The sequence below is a fragment of the Salvelinus fontinalis genome, chromosome 29 (assembly GCF_029448725.1).
Source record: "Salvelinus fontinalis isolate EN_2023a chromosome 29, ASM2944872v1, whole genome shotgun sequence".
In the NCBI taxonomy this organism is placed as follows: domain Eukaryota; kingdom Metazoa; phylum Chordata; class Actinopteri; order Salmoniformes; family Salmonidae; genus Salvelinus; species Salvelinus fontinalis.
The window spans coordinates 11,740,124-11,767,909 of NC_074693.1; the positions used below are offsets into that span (position 1 = coordinate 11,740,124).

The 27,786-nt window shown below is 40.7% G+C and overlaps 1 protein-coding gene across 1 annotated transcript in view; it reads left to right on the plus strand.

The window, feature by feature from the left end:
- Positions 1-27,786, plus strand: part of LOC129827213 (copper-transporting ATPase 1-like) — a 140,481-nt gene that overhangs the window by 90,823 nt on the left and 21,872 nt on the right.

Here is a 27,786-nt window from a genome sequence, read left to right on the forward strand (position 1 = left end):
AACTCTCCTCTCTCTCTGTTTGTAGTTACACTAACTGTCCTCTCTCTCTCTCTGTTTGTAGTTACACTACCTCTCTCCTCTCTCTATCTGTTTGTAGTTTCACTAACTCTCCTCTCTCTCTCTGTTTGTAGTTACACTAACTCTCCTCTCTATCTGTTTGTAGTTTCACTAACTCTCCTCTCTCTCTCTGTTTGTAGTTACACTAACTCTCCTCTCTATCTGTTTGTAGTTACACTAACTGTCCTCTCTCTCTATCTGTTTGTAGTTACACTACCTCTCTCCTCTCTCTATCTGTTTGTAGTTTCACTAACTCTCCTCTCTCTCTCTGTTTGTAGTTTCACTAACTCTCCTCTCTCTCTCTGTTTGTAGTTACACTAACTCTCCTCTCTATCTGTTTGTAGTTTCACTAACTCTCCTCTCTCTCTCTGTTTGTAGTTACACTAACTCTCCTCTCTCTCTCTGTTTGTAGTTACACTAACTCTCCTCTCTCTCTCTGTTTGTAGTTTCACTAACTCTCCTCTCTCTCTCTGTTTGTAGTTACACTAACTCTCCTCTCTCTCTCTGTTTGTAGTTACACTAACTCTCCTCTCTCTCTCTGTTTGTAGTTACACTAACTCTCATCTTTCTCTCTGTTTGTAGTTACACTAACTCTCCTCTCTCTCTCTGTTTGTAGTTACACTAACTCTCCTCTCTCTCTCTTTTTGTAGTTACACTAACTCTCCTCTCTCTCTCTGTTTGTAGTTACACTAACTCTCCTCTCTCTCTCTGTTTGTAGTTACACTAACTCTCCTCTCTCTCTCTGTTTGTATTTACACTAACTCTCCTCTCTCTCTCTGTTTGTAGTTACACTAACTCTCCTCTCTCTTTGTTTGTAGTTTCACTAACTCTCCTCTCTCTGTTTGTAGTTACACTAACTCTCCTCTCTCTCTGTTTGTAGTTACACTAACTGTCCTCTCTCTCTCTCTGTTTGTAGGTACACTACCTCTCTCCTCTCTCTCTGTTTGTAGTTTCACTAACTCTCCTCTCTCTATCTGTTTGTAGTTACACTAACTCTCCTCTCTCTCTCTGTTTGTAGTTACACTAACTCTCCTCTCTCTCTCTGTTTGTAGTTACACTAACTCTCCTCTCTCTCTCTGTTTGTAGTTACACTAACTCTCCTCTCTCTATCTGTTTGTAGTTACACTAACTCTCCCCTATCTCTCTGTTTGTAGGTACACTAACTCTCCTCTCTCTCTCTGTTTGTAGTTACACTAACTCTCCTCTCTCTCTCTGTTTGTAGTTACACTAACTCTCCTCTCTCTCTCTGTTTGTAGTTACACTAACTCTCCTCTCTCTCTCTGTTTGTAGTTACACTAACTCTCCTCTCTCTCTCTGTTTGTAGTTACACTAACTCTCCTCTCTCTCTCTGTTTGTAGTAACACTAACTCTCCTCTCTCTCTCTGTTTGTAGTTACACTAACTCTCCTCACTCTCTCTGTTTGTAGTTACACTAACTCTCCTCTCTCTCTCTGTTTGTAGTTACACTAACTCTCCTCTCTGTCTGTTTGTAGTTACACTACCTCTCCTCTCTCTCTCTGTTTGTAGTTACACTAACTCTCCTCTCTCTCTCTGTTTGTAGTTACACTAACTCTCCTCTCTCTCTCTGTTTGTAGTTACACTAACTCTCCTCTCTCTCTCTGTTTGTAGTTACACTAACTCTCCTCTCTCTCTCTCTGTTTGTAGTTACACTAACTCTCCTCTCTCTCTATGTTTGTAGTTACACTAACTCTCCTCTCTCTCTCTGTTTGTAGTTACACTAACTCTCCTCTCTCTCTGTTTGTAGTTACACTAACTCTCCTCTCTCTGTTTGTAGTTACACTAACTCTCCTCTCTCTCTCTGTTTGTAGTTACACTAACTCTCCTCTCTCTTTGTTTGTAGTTTCACTAACTCTCCTCTCTCTGTTTGTAGTTACACTAACTCTCCTCTCTCTCTGTTTGTAGTTACACTAACTCTCCTCTCTCTCTATGTTTGTAGTTACACTAACTCTCCTCTCTCTCTCTGTTTGTAGTTACACTAACTCTCCTCTCTCTGTTTGTAGTTTCACTAACTCTCCTCTCTCTCTGTTTGTAGTTACACCAACTCTCCTCTCTCTTTGTTTGTAGTTACACTAACTCTCCTCTCTCTCTGTTTGTAGTTACACTAACTCTCCTCTCTCTTTGTTTGTAGTTTCACTAACTCTCCTCTCTCTCTGTTTGTAGTTTCACTAACTCTCCTCTCTCTCTGTTTGTAGTTACACTACCTCTCTCCTCTCTCTGTTTGTAGTTACACTACCTCTCTCCTCTCTCTGTTTGTAGTTTCACTAACTCTCCTCTCTCTCTGTTTGTAGTTTCACTAACTCTCCTCTCTCTCTGTTTGTAGTTACACTAACTGTCCTCTCTCTCTCTCTGTTTGTAGTTACACTACCTCTCTCCTCTCTCTATCTGTTTGTAGTTTCACTAACTCTCCTCTCTCTCTCTGTTTGTAGTTACACTAACTCTCCTCTCTATCTGTTTGTAGTTTCACTAACTCTCCTCTCTCTCTCTGTTTGTAGTTACACTAACTCTCCTCTCTATCTGTTTGTAGTTACACTAACTCTCCTCTCTCTGTTTGTAGTTACACTAACTCTCCTCTCTCTCTGTTTGTAGTTACACTAACTGTCCTCTCTCTCTCTCTGTTTGTAGGTACACTACCTCTCTCCTCTCTCTCTGTTTGTAGTTTCACTAACTCTCCTCTCTCTATCTGTTTGTAGTTACACTAACTCTCCTCTCTCTCTCTGTTTGTAGTTACACTAACTCTCCTCTCTCTCTCTGTTTGTAGTTACACTAACTCTCCTCTCTCTCTCTGTTTGTAGTTACACTAACTCTCCTCTCTCTATCTGTTTGTAGTTACACTAACTCTCCCCTATCTCTCTGTTTGTAGTTACACTAACTCTCCTCTCTCTCTCTGTTTGTAGTTACACTAACTCTCCTCTCTCTCTCTGTTTGTAGTTACACTAACTCTCCTCTCTCTCTCTGTTTGTAGTTACACTAACTCTCCTCTCTCTCTCTGTTTGTAGTTACACTAACTCTCCTCTCTCTCTCTGTTTGTAGTTACACTAACTCTCCTCTCTCTCTCTGTTTGTAGTAACACTAACTCTCCTCTCTCTCTCTGTTTGTAGTTACACTAACTCTCCTCACTCTCTCTGTTTGTAGTTACACTAACTCTCCTCTCTCTCTCTGTTTGTAGTTACACTAACTCTCCTCTCTGTCTGTTTGTAGTTACACTACCTCTCCTCTCTCTCTCTGTTTGTAGTTACACTAACTCTCCTCTCTCTCTCTGTTTGTAGTTACACTAACTCTCCTCTCTCTCTCTGTTTGTAGTTACACTAACTCTCCTCTCTCTCTCTGTTTGTAGTTACACTAACTCTCCTCTCTCTCTCTCTGTTTGTAGTTACACTAACTCTCCTCTCTCTCTATGTTTGTAGTTACACTAACTCTCCTCTCTCTCTCTGTTTGTAGTTACACTAACTCTCCTCTCTCTCTGTTTGTAGTTACACTAACTCTCCTCTCTCTGTTTGTAGTTACACTAACTCTCCTCTCTCTCTCTGTTTGTAGTTACACTAACTCTCCTCTCTCTTTGTTTGTAGTTTCACTAACTCTCCTCTCTCTGTTTGTAGTTACACTAACTCTCCTCTCTCTCTGTTTGTAGTTACACTAACTCTCCTCTCTCTCTATGTTTGTAGTTACACTAACTCTCCTCTCTCTCTCTGTTTGTAGTTACACTAACTCTCCTCTCTCTGTTTGTAGTTTCACTAACTCTCCTCTCTCTCTGTTTGTAGTTACACCAACTCTCCTCTCTCTTTGTTTGTAGTTACACTAACTCTCCTCTCTCTCTGTTTGTAGTTACACTAACTCTCCTCTCTCTTTGTTTGTAGTTTCACTAACTCTCCTCTCTCTCTGTTTGTAGTTTCACTAACTCTCCTCTCTCTCTGTTTGTAGTTACACTACCTCTCTCCTCTCTCTGTTTGTAGTTACACTACCTCTCTCCTCTCTCTGTTTGTAGTTTCACTAACTCTCCTCTCTCTCTGTTTGTAGTTTCACTAACTCTCCTCTCTCTCTGTTTGTAGTTACACTAACTGTCCTCTCTCTCTCTCTGTTTGTAGTTACACTACCTCTCTCCTCTCTCTATCTGTTTGTAGTTTCACTAACTCTCCTCTCTCTCTCTGTTTGTAGTTACACTAACTCTCCTCTCTATCTGTTTGTAGTTTCACTAACTCTCCTCTCTCTCTCTGTTTGTAGTTACACTAACTCTCCTCTCTATCTGTTTGTAGTTACACTAACTGTCCTCTCTCTCTATCTGTTTGTAGTTACACTACCTCTCTCCTCTCTCTATCTGTTTGTAGTTTCACTAACTCTCCTCTCTCTCTCTGTTTGTAGTTTCACTAACTCTCCTCTCTCTCTCTGTTTGTAGTTACACTAACTCTCCTCTCTATCTGTTTGTAGTTTCACTAACTCTCCTCTCTCTCTCTGTTTGTAGTTACACTAACTCTCCTCTCTATCTGTTTGTAGTTACACTAACTCTCCTCTCTATCTGTTTGTAGTTTCACTAACTCTCCTCTCTCTCTCTGTTTGTAGTTACACTAACTCTCCTCTTTCTCTCTGTTTGTAGTTACACTAACTCTCCTCTCTATCTGTTTGTAGTTACACTAACTCTCCTCTCTCTCTCTGTTTGTAGTTACACTAACTCTCCTCTCTCTCTGTTTGTAGTTACACTACCTCTCCTCTCTCTCTCTGTTTGTAGTTACACTAACTCTCCTCTCTATCTGTTTGTAGTTTCACTAACTCTCCTCTCTCTCTCTTTTTGTAGTTACACTAACTCTCCTCTCTCTCTCTGTTTGTAGTTACACTAACTCACATCTCTCTCTCTGTTTGTAGTTTCACTAACTCTCCTCTCTCTCTCTGTTTGTAGTTACACTAACTCTCCTCTCTCTCTCTGTTTGTAGTTACACTAACTCTCCTCTCTCTCTCTGTTTGTAGTTACACTAACTCTCCTCTTTCTCTCTGTTTGTAATTACACTAACTCTCCACTCTCTCTCTGTTTGTAGTAACACTAACTCTCCTCTCTCTCTCTGTTTGTAGTTACACTAACTCTCATCTTTCTCTCTGTTTGTAGTTACACTAACTCTCCTCTCTCTCTCTGTTTGTAGTTACACTAACTCTCCTCTCTCTCTCTTTTTGTAGTTACACTAACTCTCCTCTCTCTCTCTGTTTGTAGTTACACTAACTCTCCTCTCTCTCTCTGTTTGTAGTTACACTAACTCTCCCCTCTCTCTCTGTTTGTATTTACACTAACTCTCCTCTCTCTCTCTGTTTGTAGTTACACTAACTCTCCTCTCTCTTTGTTTGTAGTTTCACTAACTCTCCTCTCTCTGTTTGTAGTTACACTAACTCTCCTCTCTCTCTGTTTGTAGTTACACTAACTGTCCTCTCTCTCTCTCTGTTTGTAGGTACACTACCTCTCTCCTCTCTCTCTGTTTGTAGTTTCACTAACTCTCCTCTCTCTCTCTGTTTGTAGTTACACTAACTCTCCTCTCTCTCTCTGTTTGTAGTTACACTAACTCTCCTCTCTCTATCTGTTTGTAGTTACACTAACTCTCCCCTATCTCTCTGTTTGTAGTTACACTAACTCTCCTCTCTCTCTCTGTTTGTAGTTACACTAACTCTCCTCTCTCTCTCTGTTTGTAGTTACACTAACTCTCCTCTCTCTCTCTGTTTGTAGTAACACTAACTCTCCTCTCTCTCTCTGTTTGTAGTTACACTAACGCTCCTCACTCTCTCTGTTTGTAGTTACACTAACTCTCCTCTCTCTCTCTGTTTGTAGTTACACTAACTCTCCTCTCTCTCTCTGTTTGTAGTTACACTAACTCTCCTCTCTCTCTCTGTTTGTAGTAACACTAACTCTCCTCTCTCTCTCTGTTTGTAGTTACACTAACTCTCCTCACTCTCTCTGTTTGTAGTTACACTAACTCTCCTCTCTCTCTCTGTTTGTAGTTACACTACCTCTCCTCTCTCTCTCTGTTTGTAGTTACACTAACTCTCCTCTCTCTCTCTGTTTGTAGTTACACTAACTCTCCTCTCTCTCTCTGTTTGTAGTTTCACTAACTCTCCTCTCTCTCTCTGTTTGTAGTTACACTAACTCTCCTCTCTCTCTCTGTTTGTAGTTACACTAACTCTCCTCTCTCTCTCTCTGTTTGTAGTTACACTAACTCTCCTCTCTCTCTATGTTTGTAGTTACACTAACTCTCCTCTCTCTCTCTGTTTGTAGTTACACTAACTCTCCTCTCTCTCTGTTTGTAGTTACACTAACTCTCCTCTCTCTGTTTGTAGTTACACTAACTCTCCTCTCTCTCTCTGTTTGTAGTTACACTAACTCTCCTCTCTCTTTGTTTGTAGTTTCACTAACTCTCCTCTCTCTGTTTGTAGTTACACTAACTCTCCTCTCTCTCTGTTTGTAGTTACACTAACTCTCCTCTCTCTCTATGTTTGTAGTTACACTAACTCTCCTCTCTCTCTCTGTTTGTAGTTACACTAACTCTCCTCTCTCTCTCTGTTTGTAGTTACACTAACTCTCCTCTCTCTCTGTTTGTAGTTACACTAACTCTCCTCTCTCTTTGTTTGTAGTTTCACTAACTCTCCTCTCTCTGTTTGTAGTTACACTAACTCTCCTCTCTCTCTGTTTGTAGTTACACTAACTGTCCTCTCTCTCTCTCTGTTTGTAGTTACACTACCTCTCTCCTCTCTCTCTGTTTGTAGTTTCACTAACTTTCCTCTCTCTATCTGTTTGTAGTTACACTAACTCTCCTCTCTCTCTCTGTTTGTAGTTACACTAACTCTCCTCTCTCTCTGTTTGTAGTTACACTAACTCTCCTCTCTCTATCTGTTTGTAGTTTCACTAACTCTCCTCTCTCTGTTTGTAGTTACACTACCTCTCTCCTCTCTCTCTCTGTTTGTAGTTACACTAACTCTCCTCTCTCTCTATGTTTGTAGTTACACTAACTCTCCTCTCTCTCTCTGTTTGTAGTTACACTAACTCTCCTCTCTCTCTATGTTTGTAGTTACACTAACTCTCCTCTCTCTCTGTTTGTAGTTACACTAACTCTCCTCTCTCTCTCTGTTTGTAGTTACACTAACTCTCCTCTCTCTCTCTCTGTTTGTAGTTACACTAACTCTCCTCTCTCTCTATGTTTGTAGTTACACTAACTCTCCTCTCTCTCTGTTTGTAGTTACACTAACTCTCCTCTCTCTCTGTTTGTAGTTACACTAACTGTCCTCTCTCTCTCTCTGTTTGTAGGTACACTACCTCTCTCCTCTCTCTCTGTTTGTAGTTTCACTAACTCTCCTCTCTCTCTCTGTTTGTAGTTACACTAACTCTCCTCTCTCTCTCTGTTTGTAGTTACACTAACTCTCCTCTCTCTATCTGTTTGTAGTTACACTAACTCTCCCCTATCTCTCTGTTTGTAGTTACACTAACTCTCCTCTCTCTCTCTGTTTGTAGTTACACTAACTCTCCTCTCTCTCTCTGTTTGTAGTTACACTAACTCTCCTCTCTCTCTCTGTTTGTAGTTACACTAACTCTCCTCTCTCTCTCTGTTTGTAGTTACACTAACTCTCCTCTCTCTCTCTGTTTGTAGTTACACTAACTCTCCTCTCTCTCTCTGTTTGTAGTTACACTAACTCTCCTCTCTCTCTCTGTTTGTAGTTACACTAACTCTCCTCTCTCTCTCTGTTTGTAGTAACACTAACTCTCCTCTCTCTCTCTGTTTGTAGTTACACTAACGCTCCTCACTCTCTCTGTTTGTAGTTACACTAACTCTCCTCTCTCTCTCTGTTTGTAGTTACACTACCTCTCCTCTCTCTCTCTGTTTGTAGTTACACTAACTCTCCTCTCTCTCTCTGTTTGTAGTTACACTAACTCTCCTCTCTCTCTCTGTTTGTAGTTACACTAACTCTCCTCTCTCTCTCTGTTTGTAGTTACACTAACTCTCCTCTCTCTCTGTTTGTAGTTACACTAACTCTCCTCTCTCTGTTTGTAGTTACACTAACTCTCCTCTCTCTCTCTGTTTGTAGTTACACTAACTCTCCTCTCTCTTTGTTTGTAGTTTCACTAACTCTCCTCTCTCTGTTTGTAGTTACACTAACTCTCCTCTCTCTCTGTTTGTAGTTACACTAACTCTCCTCTCTCTCTATGTTTGTAGTTACACTAACTCTCCTCTCTCTCTCTGTTTGTAGTTACACTAACTCTCCTCTCTCTCTCTGTTTGTAGTTACACTAACTCTCCTCTCTCTCTGTTTGTAGTTACACTAACTCTCCTCTCTCTTTGTTTGTAGTTTCACTAACTCTCCTCTCTCTGTTTGTAGTTACACTAACTCTCCTCTCTCTCTGTTTGTAGTTACACTAACTGTCCTCTCTCTCTCTCTGTTTGTAGTTACACTACCTCTCTCCTCTCTCTCTGTTTGTAGTTTCACTAACTTTCCTCTCTCTATCTGTTTGTAGTTACACTAACTCTCCTCTCTCTCTCTGTTTGTAGTTACACTAACTCTCCTCTCTCTCTGTTTGTAGTTACACTAACTCTCCTCTCTCTCTCTGTTTGTAGTTACACTAACTCTCCTCTCTCTATCTGTTTGTAGTTTCACTAACTCTCCTCTCTCTGTTTGTAGTTACACTACCTCTCTCCTCTCTCTCTCTGTTTGTAGTTACACTAACTCTCCTCTCTCTCTATGTTTGTAGTTACACTAACTCTCCTCTCTCTCTCTGTTTGTAGTTACACTAACTCTCCTCTCTCTCTATGTTTGTAGTTACACTAACTCTCCTCTCTCTCTGTTTGTAGTTACACTAACTCTCCTCTCTCTCTCTGTTTGTAGTTACACTAACTCTCCTCTCTCTCTCTCTGTTTGTAGTTACACTAACTCTCCTCTCTCTCTATGTTTGTAGTTACACTAACTCTCCTCTCTCTCTGTTTGTAGTTTCACTAACTCTCCTCTCTCTCTCTGTTTGTAGTTACACTAACTCTCCTCTCTCTCTGTTTGTAGTTACACTAACTCTCCTCTCTCTTTGTTTGTAGTTTCACTAACTCTCATCTTCTCTCTCTGTTTGTAGTTACACTACCTCTCTCCTCTCTCTCTGTTTGTAGTTTCACTAACTCTCCTCTCTCTCTGTTTGTAGTTACACTACCTCTCTCCTCTCTCTGTTTGTAGTTTCACTAACTCTCCTCTCTCTCTGTTTGTAGTTACACTACCTCTGCTCTCTCTCTCTGTTTGTAGTTACACTACCTCTCTCCTCTCTCTGTTTGTAGTTTCACTAACTCTCATCTCTCTCTGTTTGTAGTTTCACTAACTCTCCTCTCTCTCTGTTTGTAGTTACACTACCTCTCTCCTCTCTCTGTTTGTAGTTACACTACCTTTCTCCTCTCTCTGTTTGTAGTTTCACTAACTCTCCTCTCTCTCTGTTTGTAGTTTCACTAACTCTCCTCTCTCTCTGTTTGTAGTTTCACTAACTCTCCTCTCTCTCTGTTTGTAGTTTCACTAACTCTCCTCTCTCTCTGTTTGTAGTTTCACTAACTCTCCTCTCTCTGTTTGTAGTTACACTACCTCTCTCCTCTCTCTGTTTGTAGTTTCACTAACTCTCCTCTCTCTCTCTGTTTGTAGTTACACTAACTCTCCTCTCTCTCTCTGTTTGTAGTTTCACTAACTCTCCTCTCTCTCTGTTTGTAGTTACACTAACTCTCCTCTCTCTCTGTTTGTAGTTACACTAACTGTCCTCTCTCTCTCTCTGTTTGTAGTTTCACTAACTCTCCTCTCTCTCTGTTTGTAGTTACACTACCTCTCTCCTCTCTCTGTTTGTAGTTACACTACCTTTCTCCTCTCTCTGTTTGTAGTTTCACTAACTCTCCTCTCTCTCTGTTTGTAGTTTCACTAACTCTCCTCTCTCTCTGTTTGTAGTTTCACTAACTCTCCTCTCTCTCTGTTTGTAGTTACACTAACTGTCCTCTCTCTCTCTCTGTTTGTAGTTACACTACCTCTCTCCTCTCTCTCTGTTTGTAGTTACACTACCTCTCTCCTCTCTCTATCTGTTTGTAGTTTCACTAACTCTCCTCTCTCTCTCTGTTTGTAGTTACACTAACTCTCCTCTCTCTCTCTGTTTGTAGTTACACTAACTCTCCTCTCTCTCTCTGTTTGTAGTTACACTAACTCTCCTCTCTCTCTCTGTTTGTAGTTACACTAACTCTCCTCTCTCTCTCTGTTTGTAGTTGCACTAACTCTCCTCTCTCTGTGTTTGTAGTTACACTAACTCTCCTCACTCTCTCTGTTTGTAGTTTCACTAACTCTCCTCACTCTCTCTGTTTGTAGTTACACTACCTCTCTCCTCTCTCTCTCTGTTTGTAGTTTCACTAACTCTCCTCTCTCTCTCTGTTTTTAGTTACACTAACTCTCCTCTCTCTCTCTGTTTGTAGTTACACTAACTCTCCTCTCTCTCTCTGTTTGTAGTTACACTAACTCTCCTCTCTCTCTCTGTTTGTAGTTACACTAACTCTCCTCTCTCTCTCTGTTTGTAGTTACACTAACTCTCCTCTCTCTCTCTGTTTGTAGTTACACTAACTCTCCTCTCTCTCTCTGTTTGTAGTTACACTAACTCTCCTCTCTCTCTCTGTTTGTAGTAACACTAACTCTCCTCTCTCTCTCTGTTTGTAGTTACACTAACTCTCCTCACTCTCTCTGTTTGTAGTTACACTAACTCTCCTCTCTCTCTCTGTTTGTAGTTACACTAACTCTCCTATCTCTCTGTTTGTAGTTACACTAACTCTCCTCTCTCTCTCTGTTTGTAGTTACACTAACTCTCCTCTCTCTCTCTGTTTGTAGTTACACTAACTCTCCTCTCTCTCTCTGTTTGTAGTTACACTAACTCTCCTCTCTCTCTCTGTTTGTAGTTACACTAACTCTCCTCTCTCTCTCTCTGTTTGTAGTTACACTAACTCTCCTCTCTCTCTATGTTTGTAGTTACACTAACTCTCCTCTCTCTCTCTGTTTGTAGTTACACTAACTCTCCTCTCTCTCTCTGTTTGTAGTTACACTAACTCTCCTCTCTCTCTCTGTTTGTAGTTACACTAACTCTCCTCTCTCTCTCTGTTTGTAGTTACACTAACTCTCCTCTCTCTCTCTGTTTGTAGTTACACTAACTCTCCTCTCTCTCTCTCTGTTTGTAGTTACACTAACTCTCCTCTCTCTCTATGTTTGTAGTTACACTAACTCTCCTCTCTCTCTCTGTTTGTAGTTACACTAACTCTCCTCTCTCTCTGTTTGTAGTTACACTAACTCTCCTCTCTCTGTTTGTAGTTACACTAACTCTCCTCTCTCTCTCTGTTTGTAGTTACACTAACTCTCCTCTCTCTTTGTTTGTAGTTTCACTAACTCTCCTCTCTCTGTTTGTAGTTACACTAACTCTCCTCTCTCTCTGTTTGTAGTTACACTAACTCTCCTCTCTCTCTATGTTTGTAGTTACACTAACTGTCCTCTCTCTCTCTGTTTGTAGTTACACTAACTCTCCTCTCTCTCTGTTTGTAGTTACACTAACTCTCCTCTCTCTTTGTTTGTAGTTTCACTAACTGTCCTCTCTCTGTTTGTAGTTACACTAACTCTCCTCTCTCTCTGTTTGTAGTTACACTAACTGTCCTCTCTCTCTCTCTGTTTGTAGTTACACTACCTCTCTCCTCTCTCTCTGTTTGTAGTTTCACTAACTTTCCTCTCTCTATCTGTTTGTAGTTACACTAACTCTCCTCTCTCTCTCTGTTTGTAGTTACACTAACTCTCCTCTCTCTCTCTGTTTGTAGTTACACTAACTCTCCTCTCTCTCTCTGTTTGTAGTTACACTAACTCTCCTCTCTCTCTGTTTGTAGTTACACTAACTCTCCTCTCTCTCTCTGTTTGTAGTTACACTAACTCTCCTCTCTCTCTCTCTGTTTGTAGTTACACTAACTCTCCTCTCTCTCTATGTTTGTAGTTACACTAACTCTCCTCTCTCTCTCTGTTTGTAGTTACACTAACTCTCCTCTCTCTCTGTTTGTAGTTACACTAACTCTCCTCTCTCTGTTTGTAGTTACACTAACTCTCCTCTCTCTCTCTGTTTGTAGTTACACTAACTCTCCTCTCTCTTTGTTTGTAGTTTCACTAACTCTCCTCTCTCTGTTTGTAGTTACACTAACTCTCCTCTCTCTCTGTTTGTAGTTACACTAACTCTCCTCTCTCTCTATGTTTGTAGTTACACTAACTCTCCTCTCTCTCTCTGTTTGTAGTTACACTAACTCTCCTCTCTCTCTCTGTTTGTAGTTACACTAACTCTCCTCTCTCTCTGTTTGTAGTTACACTAACTCTCCTCTCTCTTTGTTTGTAGTTTCACTAACTCTCCTCTCTCTGTTTGTAGTTACACTAACTCTCCTCTCTCTCTGTTTGTAGTTACACTAACTGTCCTCTCTCTCTCTCTGTTTGTAGTTACACTACCTCTCTCCTCTCTCTCTGTTTGTAGTTTCACTAACTTTCCTCTCTCTATCTGTTTGTAGTTACACTAACTCTCCTCTCTCTCTCTGTTTGTAGTTACACTAACTCTCCTCTCTCTCTGTTTGTAGTTACACTAACTCTCCTCTCTCTATCTGTTTGTAGTTTCACTAACTCTCCTCTCTCTGTTTGTAGTTACACTACCTCTCTCCTCTCTCTCTCTGTTTGTAGTTACACTAACTCTCCTCTCTCTCTATGTTTGTAGTTACACTAACTCTCCTCTCTCTCTCTGTTTGTAGTTACACTAACTCTCCTCTCTCTCTATGTTTGTAGTTACACTAACTCTCCTCTCTCTCTGTTTGTAGTTACACTAACTCTCCTCTCTCTCTCTGTTTGTAGTTACACTAACTCTCCTCTCTCTCTCTCTGTTTGTAGTTACACTAACTCTCCTCTCTCTCTATGTTTGTAGTTACACTAACTCTCCTCTCTCTCTGTTTGTAGTTACACTAACTCTCCTCTCTCTCTGTTTGTAGTTACACTAACTGTCCTCTCTCTCTCTCTGTTTGTAGGTACACTACCTCTCTCCTCTCTCTCTGTTTGTAGTTTCACTAACTCTCCTCTCTCTCTCTGTTTGTAGTTACACTAACTCTCCTCTCTCTCTCTGTTTGTAGTTACACTAACTCTCCTCTCTCTATCTGTTTGTAGTTACACTAACTCTCCCCTATCTCTCTGTTTGTAGTTACACTAACTCTCCTCTCTCTCTCTCTGTTTGTAGTTACACTAACTCTCCTCTCTCTCTCTGTTTGTAGTTACACTAACTCTCCTCTCTCTCTCTGTTTGTAGTTACACTAACTCTCCTCTCTCTCTCTGTTTGTAGTTACACTAACTCTCCTCTCTCTCTCTGTTTGTAGTTACACTAACTCTCCTCTCTCTCTCTGTTTGTAGTTACACTAACTCTCCTCTCTCTCTCTGTTTGTAGTTACACTAACTCTCCTCTCTCTCTCTGTTTGTAGTAACACTAACTCTCCTCTCTCTCTCTGTTTGTAGTTACACTAACGCTCCTCACTCTCTCTGTTTGTAGTTACACTAACTCTCCTCTCTCTCTCTGTTTGTAGTTACACTACCTTTCCTCTCTCTCTCTGTTTGTAGTTACACTAACTCTCCTCTCTCTCTCTGTTTGTAGTTACACTAACTCTCCTCTCTCTCTCTGTTTGTAGTTACACTAACTCTCCTCTCTCTCTCTGTTTGTAGTTACACTAACTCTCCTCTCTCTCTGTTTGTAGTTACACTAACTCTCCTCTCTCTGTTTGTAGTTACACTAACTCTCCTCTCTCTCTCTGTTTGTAGTTACACTAACTCTCCTCTCTCTTTGTTTGTAGTTTCACTAACTCTCCTCTCTCTGTTTGTAGTTACACTAACTCTCCTCTCTCTCTGTTTGTAGTTACACTAACTCTCCTCTCTCTCTATGTTTGTAGTTACACTAACTCTCCTCTCTCTCTCTGTTTGTAGTTACACTAACTCTCCTCTCTCTCTCTGTTTGTAGTTACACTAACTCTCCTCTCTCTCTGTTTGTAGTTACACTAACTCTCCTCTCTCTTTGTTTGTAGTTTCACTAACTCTCCTCTCTCTGTTTGTAGTTACACTAACTCTCCTCTCTCTCTGTTTGTAGTTACACTAACTGTCCTCTCTCTCTCTCTGTTTGTAGTTACACTACCTCTCTCCTCTCTCTCTGTTTGTAGTTTCACTAACTTTCCTCTCTCTATCTGTTTGTAGTTACACTAACTCTCCTCTCTCTCTCTGTTTGTAGTTACACTAACTCTCCTCTCTCTCTGTTTGTAGTTACACTAACTCTCCTCTCTCTCTCTGTTTGTAGTTACACTAACTCTCCTCTCTCTATCTGTTTGTAGTTTCACTAACTCTCCTCTCTCTGTTTGTAGTTACACTACCTCTCTCCTCTCTCTCTCTGTTTGTAGTTACACTAACTCTCCTCTCTCTCTATGTTTGTAGTTACACTAACTCTCCTCTCTCTCTCTGTTTGTAGTTACACTAACTCTCCTCTCTCTCTATGTTTGTAGTTACACTAACTCTCCTCTCTCTCTGTTTGTAGTTACACTAACTCTCCTCTCTCTCTCTGTTTGTAGTTACACTAACTCTCCTCTCTCTCTCTCTGTTTGTAGTTACACTAACTCTCCTCTCTCTCTATGTTTGTAGTTACACTAACTCTCCTCTCTCTCTGTTTGTAGTTTCACTAACTCTCCTCTCTCTCTCTGTTTGTAGTTACACTAACTCTCCTCTCTCTCTGTTTGTAGTTACACTAACTCTCCTCTCTCTTTGTTTGTAGTTTCACTAACTCTCATCTTCTCTCTCTGTTTGTAGTTACACTACCTCTCTCCTCTCTCTCTGTTTGTAGTTTCACTAACTCTCCTCTCTCTCTGTTTGTAGTTACACTACCTCTCTCCTCTCTCTGTTTGTAGTTTCACTAACTCTCCTCTCTCTCTGTTTGTAGTTACACTACCTCTGCTCTCTCTCTCTGTTTGTAGTTACACTACCTCTCTCCTCTCTCTGTTTGTAGTTTCACTAACTCTCATCTCTCTCTGTTTGTAGTTTCACTAACTCTCCTCTCTCTCTGTTTGTAGTTACACTACCTCTCTCCTCTCTCTGTTTGTAGTTACACTACCTTTCTCCTCTCTCTGTTTGTAGTTTCACTAACTCTCCTCTCTCTCTGTTTGTAGTTTCACTAACTCTCCTCTCTCTCTGTTTGTAGGTTCACTAACTCTCCTCTCTCTCTGTTTGTAGTTTCACTAACTCTCCTCTCTCTCTGTTTGTAGTTTCACTAACTCTCCTCTCTCTGTTTGTAGTTACACTACCTCTCTCCTCTCTCTGTTTGTAGTTTCACTAACTCTCCTCTCTCTCTCTGTTTGTAGTTACACTAACTCTCCTCTCTCTCTCTGTTTGTAGTTTCACTAACTCTCCTCTCTCTCTGTTTGTAGTTACACTAACTCTCCTCTCTCTCTGTTTGTAGTTACACTAACTGTCCTCTCTCTCTCTCTGTTTGTAGTTTCACTAACTCTCCTCTCTCTCTGTTTGTAGTTACACTACCTCTCTCCTCTCTCTGTTTGTAGTTACACTACCTTTCTCCTCTCTCTGTTTGTAGTTTCACTAACTCTCCTCTCTCTCTGTTTGTAGTTTCACTAACTCTCCTCTCTCTCTGTTTGTAGTTTCACTAACTCTCCTCTCTCTCTGTTTGTAGTTACACTAACTGTCCTCTCTCTCTCTCTGTTTGTAGTTACACTACCTCTCTCCTCTCTCTCTGTTTGTAGTTACACTACCTCTCTCCTCTCTCTATCTGTTTGTAGTTTCACTAACTCTCCTCTCTCTCTCTGTTTGTAGTTACACTAACTCTCCTCTCTCTCTCTGTTTGTAGTTACACTAACTCTCCTCTCTCTCTCTGTTTGTAGTTACACTAACTCTCCTCTCTCTCTCTGTTTGTAGTTACACTAACTCTCCTCTCTCTCTCTGTTTGTAGTTGCACTAACTCTCCTCTCTCTGTGTTTGTAGTTACACTAACTCTCCTCACTCTCTCTGTTTGTAGTTTCACTAACTCTCCTCACTCTCTCTGTTTGTAGTTACACTACCTCTCTCCTCTCTCTCTCTGTTTGTAGTTTCACTAACTCTCCTCTCTCTCTCTGTTTTTAGTTACACTAACTCTCCTCTCTCTCTCTGTTTGTAGTTACACTAACTCTCCTCTCTCTCTCTGTTTGTAGTTACACTAACTCTCCTCTCTCTCTCTGTTTGTAGTTACACTAACTCTCCTCTCTCTCTCTGTTTGTAGTTACACTAACTCTCCTCTCTCTCTCTGTTTGTAGTTACACTAACTCTCCTCTCTCTCTCTGTTTGTAGTTACACTAACTCTCCTCTCTCTCTCTGTTTGTAGTAACACTAACTCTCCTCTCTCTCTCTGTTTGTAGTTACACTAACTCTCCTCACTCTCTCTGTTTGTAGTTACACTAACTCTCCTCTCTCTCTCTGTTTGTAGTTACACTAACTCTCCTATCTCTCTGTTTGTAGTTACACTAACTCTCCTCTCTCTCTCTGTTTGTAGTTACACTAACTCTCCTCTCTCTCTCTGTTTGTAGTTACACTAACTCTCCTCTCTCTCTCTGTTTGTAGTTACACTAACTCTCCTCTCTCTCTCTGTTTGTAGTTACACTAACTCTCCTCTCTCTCTCTCTGTTTGTAGTTACACTAACTCTCCTCTCTCTCTATGTTTGTAGTTACACTAACTCTCCTCTCTCTCTCTGTTTGTAGTTACACTAACTCTCCTCTCTCTCTCTGTTTGTAGTTACACTAACTCTCCTCTCTCTCTCTGTTTGTAGTTACACTAACTCTCCTCTCTCTCTCTGTTTGTAGTTACACTAACTCTCCTCTCTCTCTCTGTTTGTAGTTACACTAACTCTCCTCTCTCTCTCTCTGTTTGTAGTTACACTAACTCTCCTCTCTCTCTATGTTTGTAGTTACACTAACTCTCCTCTCTCTCTCTGTTTGTAGTTACACTAACTCTCCTCTCTCTCTGTTTGTAGTTACACTAACTCTCCTCTCTCTGTTTGTAGTTACACTAACTCTCCTCTCTCTCTCTGTTTGTAGTTACACTAACTCTCCTCTCTCTTTGTTTGTAGTTTCACTAACTCTCCTCTCTCTGTTTGTAGTTACACTAACTCTCCTCTCTCTCTGTTTGTAGTTACACTAACTCTCCTCTCTCTCTATGTTTGTAGTTACACTAACTGTCCTCTCTCTCTCTGTTTGTAGTTACACTAACTCTCCTCTCTCTCTGTTTGTAGTTACACTAACTCTCCTCTCTCTTTGTTTGTAGTTTCACTAACTGTCCTCTCTCTGTTTGTAGTTACACTAACTCTCCTCTCTCTCTGTTTGTAGTTACACTAACTGTCCTCTCTCTCTCTCTGTTTGTAGTTACACTACCTCTCTCCTCTCTCTCTGTTTGTAGTTTCACTAACTTTCCTCTCTCTATCTGTTTGTAGTTACACTAACTCTCCTCTCTCTCTCTGTTTGTAGTTACACTAACTCTCCTCTCTCTCTCTGTTTGTAGTTACACTAACTCTCCTCTCTCTCTCTGTTTGTAGTTACACTAACTCTCCTCTCTCTCTCTGTTTGTAGTTACACTAACTCTCCTCTCTCTCTCTGTTTGTAGTTACACTAACTCTCCTCTCTCTCTCTCTGTTTGTAGTTACACTAACTCTCCTCTCTCTCTATGTTTGTAGTTACACTAACTCTCCTCTCTCTCTCTGTTTGTAGTTACACTAACTCTCCTCTCTCTCTGTTTGTAGTTACACTAACTCTCCTCTCTCTGTTTGTAGTTACACTAACTCTCCTCTCTCTCTCTGTTTGTAGTTACACTAACTCTCCTCTCTCTTTGTTTGTAGTTTCACTAACTCTCCTCTCTCTGTTTGTAGTTACACTAACTCTCCTCTCTCTCTGTTTGTAGTTACACTAACTCTCCTCTCTCTCTATGTTTGTAGTTACACTAACTCTCCTCTCTCTCTCTGTTTGTAGTTACACTAACTCTCCTCTCTCTCTCTGTTTGTAGTTACACTAACTCTCCTCTCTCTCTGTTTGTAGTTACACTAACTCTCCTCTCTCTTTGTTTGTAGTTTCACTAACTCTCCTCTCTCTGTTTGTAGTTACACTAACTCTCCTCTCTCTCTGTTTGTTGTTACACTAACTGTCCTCTCTCTCTCTCTGTTTGTAGTTACACTACCTCTCTCCTCTCTCTCTGTTTGTAGTTTCACTAACTTTCCTCTCTCTATCTGTTTGTAGTTACACTAACTCTCCTCTCTCTCTCTGTTTGTAGTTACACTAACTCTCCTCTCTCTCTCTGTTTGTAGTTACACTAACTCTCCTCTCTCTCTCTGTTTGTAGTTTCACTAACTCTCCTCTCTCTCTGTTTGTAGTTACACTAACTCTCCTATCTCTATCTGTTTGTAGTTTCACTAACTCTCCTCTCTCTGTTTGTAGTTACACTACCTCTCTCCTCTCTCTCTCTGTTTGTAGTTACACTAACTCTCCTCTCTCTCTATGTTTGTAGTTACACTAACTCTCCTCTCTCTCTCTGTTTGTAGTTACACTAACTCTCCTCTCTCTCTATGTTTGTAGTTACACTAACTCTCCTCTCTCTCTGTTTGTAGTTACACTAACTCTCCTCTCTCTCTCTGTTTGTAGTTACACTAACTCTCCTCTCTCTCTCTCTGTTTGTAGTTACACTAACTCTCCTCTCTCTCTATGTTTGTAGTTACACTAACTCTCCTCTCTCTCTGTTTGTAGTTACACTAACTCTCCTCTCTCTCTGTTTGTAGTTACACTAACTGTCCTCTCTCTCTCTCTGTTTGTAGGTACACTACCTCTCTCCTCTCTCTCTGTTTGTAGTTTCACTAACTCTCCTCTCTCTCTCTGTTTGTAGTTACACTAACTCTCCTCTCTCTCTCTGTTTGTAGTTACACTAACTCTCCTCTCTCTATCTGTTTGTAGTTACACTAACTCTCCCCTATCTCTCTGTTTGTAGTTACACTAACTCTCCTCTCTCTCTCTGTTTGTAGTTACACTAACTCTCCTCTCTCTCTCTGTTTGTAGTTACACTAACTCTCCTCTCTCTCTCTGTTTGTAGTTACACTAACTCTCCTCTCTCTCTCTGTTTGTAGTTACACTAACTCTCCTCTCTCTCTCTGTTTGTAGTTACACTAACTCTCCTCTCTCTCTCTGTTTGTAGTTACACTAACTCTCCTCTCTCTCTCTGTTTGTAGTTACACTAACTCTCCTCTCTCTCTCTGTTTGTAGTAACACTAACTCTCCTCTCTCTCTCTGTTTGTAGTTACACTAACGCTCCTCACTCTCTCTGTTTGTAGTTACACTAACTCTCCTCTCTCTCTCTGTTTGTAGTTACACTACCTCTCCTCTCTCTCTCTGTTTGTAGTTACACTAACTCTCCTCTCTCTCTCTGTTTGTAGTTACACTAACTCTCCTCTCTCTCTCTGTTTGTAGTTACACTAACTCTCCTCTCTCTCTCTGTTTGTAGTTACACTAACTCTCCTCTCTCTCTCTGTTTGTAGTTACACTAACTCTCCTCTCTCTCTCTGTTTGTAGTTACACTAACTCTCCTCTCTCTCTCTGTTTGTAGTTACACTAACTCTCCTCTCTCTCTCTGTTTGTAGTAACACTAACTCTCCTCTCTCTCTCTGTTTGTAGTTACACTAACTCTCCTCACTCTCTCTGTTTGTAGTTACACTAACTCTCCTCTCTCTCTCTGTTTGTAGTTACACTAACTCTCCTATCTCTCTGTTTGTAGTTACACTAACTCTCCTCTCTCTCTCTGTTTGTAGTTACACTAACTCTCCTCTCTCTCTCTGTTTGTAGTTACACTAACTCTCCTCTCTCTCTCTGTTTGTAGTTACACTAACTCTCCTCTCTCTCTCTGTTTGTAGTTACACTAACTCTCCTCTCTCTCTCTCTGTTTGTAGTTACACTAACTCTCCTCTCTCTCTATGTTTGTAGTTACACTAACTCTCCTCTCTCTCTCTGTTTGTAGTTACACTAACTCTCCTCTCTCTCTCTGTTTGTAGTTACACTAACTCTCCTCTCTCTCTCTGTTTGTAGTTACACTAACTCTCCTCTCTCTCTCTGTTTGTAGTTACACTAACTCTCCTCTCTCTCTCTGTTTGTAGTTACACTAACTCTCCTCTCTCTCTCTCTGTTTGTAGTTACACTAACTCTCCTCTCTCTCTATGTTTGTAGTTACACTAACTCTCCTCTCTCTCTCTGTTTGTAGTTACACTAACTCTCCTCTCTCTCTGTTTGTAGTTACACTAACTCTCCTCTCTCTGTTTGTAGTTACACTAACTCTCCTCTCTCTCTCTGTTTGTAGTTACACTAACTCTCCTCTCTCTTTGTTTGTAGTTTCACTAACTCTCCTCTCTCTGTTTGTAGTTACACTAACTCTCCTCTCTCTCTGTTTGTAGTTACACTAACTCTCCTCTCTCTCTATGTTTGTAGTTACACTAACTGTCCTCTCTCTCTCTGTTTGTAGTTACACTAACTCTCCTCTCTCTCTGTTTGTAGTTACACTAACTCTCCTCTCTCTTTGTTTGTAGTTTCACTAACTGTCCTCTCTCTGTTTGTAGTTACACTAACTCTCCTCTCTCTCTGTTTGTAGTTACACTAACTGTCCTCTCTCTCTCTCTGTTTGTAGTTACACTACCTCTCTCCTCTCTCTCTGTTTGTAGTTTCACTAACTTTCCTCTCTCTATCTGTTTGTAGTTACACTAACTCTCCTCTCTCTCTCTGTTTGTAGTTACACTAACTCTCCTCTCTCTCTCTGTTTGTAGTTACACTAACTCTCCTCTCTCTCTCTGTTTGTAGTTACACTAACTCTCCTCTCTCTCTCTGTTTGTAGTTACACTAACTCTCCTCTCTCTCTCTGTTTGTAGTTACACTAACTCTCCTCTCTCTCTCTCTGTTTGTAGTTACACTAACTCTCCTCTCTCTCTATGTTTGTAGTTACACTAACTCTCCTCTCTCTCTCTGTTTGTAGTTACACTAACTCTCCTCTCTCTCTGTTTGTAGTTACACTAACTCTCCTCTCTCTGTTTGTAGTTACACTAACTCTCCTCTCTCTCTCTGTTTGTAGTTACACTAACTCTCCTCTCTCTTTGTTTGTAGTTTCACTAACTCTCCTCTCTCTGTTTGTAGTTACACTAACTCTCCTCTCTCTCTGTTTGTAGTTACACTAACTCTCCTCTCTCTCTATGTTTGTAGTTACACTAACTCTCCTCTCTCTCTCTGTTTGTAGTTACACTAACTCTCCTCTCTCTCTCTGTTTGTAGTTACACTAACTCTCCTCTCTCTCTGTTTGTAGTTACACTAACTCTCCTCTCTCTTTGTTTGTAGTTTCACTAACTCTCCTCTCTCTGTTTGTAGTTACACTAACTCTCCTCTCTCTCTGTTTGTTGTTACACTAACTGTCCTCTCTCTCTCTCTGTTTGTAGTTACACTACCTCTCTCCTCTCTCTCTGTTTGTAGTTTCACTAACTTTCCTCTCTCTATCTGTTTGTAGTTACACTAACTCTCCTCTCTCTCTCTGTTTGTAGTTACACTAACTCTCCTCTCTCTCTCTGTTTGTAGTTACACTAACTCTCCTCTCTCTCTCTGTTTGTAGTTTCACTAACTCTCCTCTCTCTCTGTTTGTAGTTACACTAACTCTCCTATCTCTATCTGTTTGTAGTTTCACTAACTCTCCTCTCTCTGTTTGTAGTTACACTACCTCTCTCCTCTCTCTCTCTGTTTGTAGTTACACTAACTCTCCTCTCTCTCTATGTTTGTAGTTACACTAACTCTCCTCTCTCTCTCTGTTTGTAGTTACACTAACTCTCCTCTCTCTCTATGTTTGTAGTTACACTAACTCTCCTCTCTCTCTGTTTGTAGTTACACTAACTCTCCTCTCTCTCTCTGTTTGTAGTTACACTAACTCTCCTCTCTCTCTCTCTGTTTGTAGTTACACTAACTCTCCTCTCTCTCTATGTTTGTAGTTACACTAACTCTCCTCTCTCTCTGTTTGTAGTTACACTAACTCTCCTCTCTCTCTGTTTGTAGTTACACTAACTGTCCTCTCTCTCTCTCTGTTTGTAGGTACACTACCTCTCTCCTCTCTCTCTGTTTGTAGTTTCACTAACTCTCCTCTCTCTCTCTGTTTGTAGTTACACTAACTCTCCTCTCTCTCTCTGTTTGTAGTTACACTAACTCTCCTCTCTCTATCTGTTTGTAGTTACACTAACTCTCCCCTATCTCTCTGTTTGTAGTTACACTAACTCTCCTCTCTCTCTCTGTTTGTAGTTACACTAACTCTCCTCTCTCTCTCTGTTTGTAGTTACACTAACTCTCCTCTCTCTCTCTGTTTGTAGTTACACTAACTCTCCTCTCTCTCTCTGTTTGTAGTTACACTAACTCTCCTCTCTCTCTCTGTTTGTAGTTACACTAACTCTCCTCTCTCTCTCTGTTTGTAGTTACACTAACTCTCCTCTCTCTCTCTGTTTGTAGTTACACTAACTCTCCTCTCTCTCTCTGTTTGTAGTAACACTAACTCTCCTCTCTCTCTCTGTTTGTAGTTACACTAACGCTCCTCACTCTCTCTGTTTGTAGTTACACTAACTCTCCTCTCTCTCTCTGTTTGTAGTTACACTACCTCTCCTCTCTCTCTCTGTTTGTAGTTACACTAACTCTCCTCTCTCTCTCTGTTTGTAGTTACACTAACTCTCCTCTCTCTCTCTGTTTGTAGTTACACTAACTCTCCTCTCTCTCTCTGTTTGTAGTTACACTAACTCTCCTCTCTCTCTGTTTGTAGTTACACTAACTCTCCTCTCTCTGTTTGTAGTTACACTAACTCTCCTCTCTCTCTCTGTTTGTAGTTACACTAACTCTCCTCTCTCTTTGTTTGTAGTTTCACTAACTCTCCTCTCTCTGTTTGTAGTTACACTAACTCTCCTCTCTCTCTGTTTGTAGTTACACTAACTCTCCTCTCTCTCTATGTTTGTAGTTACACTAACTCTCCTCTCTCTCTCTGTTTGTAGTTACACTAACTCTCCTCTCTCTCTCTGTTTGTAGTTACACTAACTCTCCTCTCTCTCTGTTTGTAGTTACACTAACTCTCCTCTCTCTTTGTTTGTAGTTTCACTAACTCTCCTCTCTCTGTTTGTAGTTACACTAACTCTCCTCTCTCTCTGTTTGTAGTTACACTAACTGTCCTCTCTCTCTCTCTGTTTGTAGTTACACTACCTCTCTCCTCTCTCTCTGTTTGTAGTTTCACTAACTTTCCTCTCTCTATCTGTTTGTAGTTACACTAACTCTCCTCTCTCTCTCTGTTTGTAGTTACACTAACTCTCCTCTCTCTCTGTTTGTAGTTACACTAACTCTCCTCTCTCTCTCTGTTTGTAGTTACACTAACTCTCCTCTCTCTATCTGTTTGTAGTTTCACTAACTCTCCTCTCTCTGTTTGTAGTTACACTACCTCTCTCCTCTCTCTCTCTGTTTGTAGTTACACTAACTCTCCTCTCTCTCTATGTTTGTAGTTACACTAACTCTCCTCTCTCTCTCTGTTTGTAGTTACACTAACTCTCCTCTCTCTCTATGTTTGTAGTTACACTAACTCTCCTCTCTCTCTCTGTTTGTAGTTACACTAACTCTCCTCTCTCTCTATGTTTGTAGTTACACTAACTCTCCTCTCTCTCTGTTTGTAGTTACACTAACTCTCCTCTCTCTCTCTGTTTGTAGTTACACTAACTCTCCTCTCTCTCTGTTTGTAGTTACACTAACTCTCCTCTCTCTTTGTTTGTAGTTTCACTAACTCTCATCTTCTCTCTCTGTTTGTAGTTACATTACCTCTCTCCTCTCTCTCTGTTTGTAGTTTCACTAACTCTCCTCTCTCTCTGTTTGTAGTTACACTACCTCTCTCCTCTCTCTGTTTGTAGTTTCACTAACTCTCCTCTCTCTCTGTTTGTAGTTACACTACCTCTGCTCTCTCTCTCTGTTTGTAGTTACACTACCTCTCTCCTCTCTCTGTTTGTAGTTTCACTAACTCTCATCTCTCTCTGTTTGTAGTTTCACTAACTCTCCTCTCTCTCTGTTTGTAGTTACACTACCTCTCTCCTCTCTCTGTTTGTAGTTACACTACCTTTCTCCTCTCTCTGTTTGTAGTTTCACTAACTCTCCTCTCTCTCTGTTTGTAGTTTCACTAACTCTCCTCTCTCTCTGTTTGTAGGTTCACTAACTCTCCTCTCTCTCTGTTTGTAGTTTCACTAACTCTCCTCTCTCTCTGTTTGTAGTTTCACTAACTCTCCTCTCTCTGTTTGTAGTTACACTACCTCTCTCCTCTCTCTGTTTGTAGTTTCACTAACTCTCCTCTCTCTCTCTGTTTGCAGTTACACTAACTCTCCTCTCTCTCTCTGTTTGTAGTTTCACTAACTCTCCTCTCTCTCTGTTTGTAGTTACACTAACTCTCCTCTCTCTCTGTTTGTAGTTACACTAACTGTCCTCTCTCTCTCTCTGTTTGTAGTTTCACTAACTCTCCTCTCTCTCTGTTTGTAGTTACACTACCTCTCTCCTCTCTCTGTTTGTAGTTACACTACCTTTCTCCTCTCTCTGTTTGTAGTTTCACTAACTCTCCTCTCTCTCTGTTTGTAGTTTCACTAACTCTCCTCTCTCTCTGTTTGTAGTTTCACTAACTCTCCTCTCTCTCTGTTTGTAGTTACACTAACTGTCCTCTCTCTCTCTCTGTTTGTAGTTACACTACCTCTCTCCTCTCTCTCTGTTTGTAGTTACACTAACTCTCCTCTCTCTCTCTGTTTGTAGTTACACTAACTCTCCTCTCTCTCTCTGTTTGTAGTTACACTAACTCTCCTCTCTCTCTCTGTTTGTAGTTACACTAACTCTCCTCTCTCTCTCTGTTTGTAGTTACACTAACTCTCCTCTCTCTCTCTGTTTGTAGTTGCACTAACTCTCCTCTCTCTGTGTTTGTAGTTACACTAACTCTCCTCACTCTCTCTGTTTGTAGTTTCACTAACTCTCCTCACTCTCTCTGTTTGTAGTTACACTACCTCTCTCCTCTCTCTCTCTGTTTGTAGTTTCACTAACTCTCCTCTCTCTCTCTGTTTTTAGTTACACTAACTCTCCTCTCTCTCTCTGTTTGTAGTTACACTAACTCTCCTCTCTCTCTCTGTTTGTAGTTACACTAACTCTCCTCTCTCTCTCTGTTTGTAGTTACACTAACTCTCCTCTCTCTCTCTGTTTGTAGTTACACTAACTCTCCTCTCTCTCTCTGTTTGTAGTTACACTAACTCTCCTCTCTCTCTCTGTTTGTAGTTACACTAACTCTCCTCTCTCTCTCTGTTTGTAGTAACACTAACTCTCCTCTCTCTCTCTGTTTGTAGTTACACTAACTCTCCTCACTCTCTCTGTTTGTAGTTACACTAACTCTCCTCTCTCTCTCTGTTTGTAGTTACACTAACTCTCCTCTCTCTCTCTCTGTTTGTAGTTACACTAACTCTCCTCTCTCTCTATGTTTGTAGTTACACTAACTCTCCTCTCTCTCTCTGTTTGTAGTTACACTAACTCTCCTCTCTCTCTGTTTGTAGTTACACTAACTCTCCTCTCTCTGTTTGTAGTTACACTAACTCTCCTCTCTCTCTCTGTTTGTAGTTACACTAACTCTCCTCTCTCTTTGTTTGTAGTTTCACTAACTCTCCTCTCTCTGTTTGTAGTTACACTAACTCTCCTCTCTCTCTGTTTGTAGTTACACTAACTCTCCTCTCTCTCTATGTTTGTAGTTACACTAACTGTCCTCTCTCTCTCTGTTTGTAGTTACACTAACTCTCCTCTCTCTCTGTTTGTAGTTACACTAACTCTCCTCTCTCTTTGTTTGTAGTTTCACTAACTGTCCTCTCTCTGTTTGTAGTTACACTAACTCTCCTCTCTCTCTGTTTGTAGTTACACTAACTGTCCTCTCTCTCTCTCTGTTTGTAGTTACACTACCTCTCTCCTCTCTCTCTGTTTGTAGTTTCACTAACTTTCCTCTCTCTATCTGTTTGTAGTTACACTAACTCTCCTCTCTCTCTCTGTTTGTAGTTACACTAACTCTCCTCTCTCTCTCTGTTTGTAGTTACACTAACTCTCCTCTCTCTCTCTGTTTGTAGTTACACTAACTCTCCTCTCTCTCTCTGTTTGTAGTTACACTAACTCTCCTCTCTCTCTCTGTTTGTAGTTACACTAACTCTCCTCTCTCTCTCTCTGTTTGTAGTTACACTAACTCTCCTCTCTCTCTATGTTTGTAGTTACACTAACTCTCCTCTCTCTCTGTTTGTAGTTACACTAACTCTCCTCTCTCTCTCTGTTTGTAGTTACACTAACTCTCCTCTCTCTCTCTCTGTTTGTAGTTACACTAACTCTCCTCTCTCTCTATGTTTGTAGTTACACTAACTCTCCTCTCTCTCTGTTTGTAGTTTCACTAACTCTCCTCTCTCTCTATGTTTGTAGTTACACGAACTCTCCTCTCTCTCTCTGTTTGTAGTTACACTAACTCTCCTCTCTCTCTGTTTGTAGTTACACTAACTCTCCTCTCTCTCTCTGTTTGTAGTTACACTAACTCTCCTCTCTCTCTCTGTTTGTAGTTACACTAACTCTCCTCTCTCTCTGTTTGTAGTTACACTAACTCTCCTCTCTCTCTGTTTGTAGTTACACTAACTCTCCTCTCTTTCTGTTTGTAGTTACACTAACTCTCCTCTCTCTTTGTTTGTAGTTTCACTAACTCTCCTCTCTCTCTCTGTTTGTAGTTACACTAACTCTCCTCTCTCTCTGTTTGTAGTTACACTAACTCTCATCTTCTCTCTCTGTTTGTAGTTACACTACCTCTCTCCTCTCTCTGTTTGTAGTTTCACTAACTCTCCTCTCTCTCTGTTTGTAGTTACACTACCTCTGCTCTCTCTCTCTGTTTGTAGTTACACTACCTCTCTCCTCTCTCTGTTTGTAGTTTCACTAACTCTCATCTCTCTCTGTTTGTAGTTACACTACCTCTGCTCTCTCTCTCTGTTTGTAGTTACACTACCTCTCTCCTCTCTCTGTTTGTAGTTTCACTAACTCTCCTCTCTCTCTGTTTGTAGTTTCACTAACTCTCCTCTCTCTCTGTTTGTAGTTACACTACCTCTCTCCTCTCTCTGTTTGTAGTTACACTACCTTTCTCCTCTCTCTGTTTGTAGTTTCACTAACTCTCCTCTCTCTCTGTTTGTAGTTTCACTAACTCTCCTCTCTCTCTGTTTGTAGTTTCACTAACTCTCCTCTCTCTCTGTTTGTAGTTTCACTAACTCTCCTCTCCCTCTGTTTGTAGTTTCACTAACTCTCCTCTCTCTGTTTGTAGTTACAATACCTCTCTCCTCTCTCTGTTTGTAGTTTCACTAACTCTCCTCTCTCTCTCTGTTTGTAGTTACACTAACTCTCCTCTCTCTCTCTGTTTGTAGTTTCACTAACTCTCCTCTCTCTCTGTTTGTAGTTACACTAACTCTCCTCTCTCTCTGTTTGTAGTTACACTAACTGTCCTCTCTCTCTCTCTGTTTGTAGTTTCACTAACTCTCCTCTCTCTCTGTTTGTAGTTACACTACCTTTCTCCTCTCTTTGTTTGTAGTTTCACTAACTCTCCTCTC